Source organism: Myotis davidii, unplaced genomic scaffold (genome assembly GCF_000327345.1).
Source record: "Myotis davidii unplaced genomic scaffold, ASM32734v1 scaffold2298, whole genome shotgun sequence".
Taxonomy (NCBI): domain Eukaryota; kingdom Metazoa; phylum Chordata; class Mammalia; order Chiroptera; family Vespertilionidae; genus Myotis; species Myotis davidii.
Window position 1 is genome coordinate 1,802 of NW_006289097.1, and position 818 is coordinate 2,619.

At 46.7% G+C, this 818-nt stretch overlaps 1 long non-coding RNA gene across 1 annotated transcript; it reads left to right on the plus strand.

Annotated features, from left to right (window-relative positions):
- Positions 1–7: 7 nt before the first annotated feature.
- On the plus strand, positions 8–492 carry LOC102766519. Its single transcript, XR_435551.2, has 2 exons — positions 8–102; positions 142–492. It is a non-coding gene; the product is annotated as an uncharacterized LOC102766519 (long non-coding RNA).
- Positions 493–818: the final 326 nt, after the last annotated feature.

Sequence of the window (818 nt, forward strand, 5' to 3'; positions counted from 1 at the left end):
CATTCATCAGAAATATTTGAACTCCTGAGGCCCTTGAGACCAAAGAAAAGGGGCTAAATCTCCTGGGAAACCAGCTTGAGGGCAAAGAAAGACTGGTGGTTAGTTGTAGCTCTCCAAAAGGCCTTGACAGGGAAGCCACAGTTCACCTCAATGGGCCTCACAGGAGGGCCATTGGCAGGCCATGAATGTCATTGTCACCTCAGACAAAAAGGACCCAGAGGCCTAAGGGAAATAGTAAGCAGGAATTTGCAGGTCAGCCTAGGAATTGGCAGAGGGAACTGGAATCTGAATTACTCTAACCTGTACAGAGATCAAGACTCCCCCCACCTCTGTCAGAGAAGGATAAACAGAACTCTGGAGTCTTCAGAGGGTTATGTAAGAAGGGTTCCCTAGAAGACTTTGAAAACACAGATCTTAGGGAAATTAGGGATCATGCCTTTCCCTGTTGGAAATATGTTTGGATGGTAATAAATACCTTCAAGAAAAAAAAAACATAATAAAAATAAAAAATGAAAAAAACCTCTGGCTCCCCATCCCTGGGTGCTGATGCTATTTTGGGGCTCAGCGCATCTGGTCTCCAGATGACCTAATACATTTATAATTCTGTAAAACTTCAGCCTCGTGAGTTCTTCCTTTGGTGACCCTAACATTTGGTGCCAAAATTCTAGGAGGCCCTAGCCAGTTTGGCTCAATGGATAGGGCATCGGCTTGCGGACTGAAGGGTCCCAGGTTCGATTCCGGTCAGGGGCACATGCCTGAGTTGCAGGCTTGATCCCCAGTAGGGGCCATGCAGGAGGCAGCCAATCAATGATTCTCTC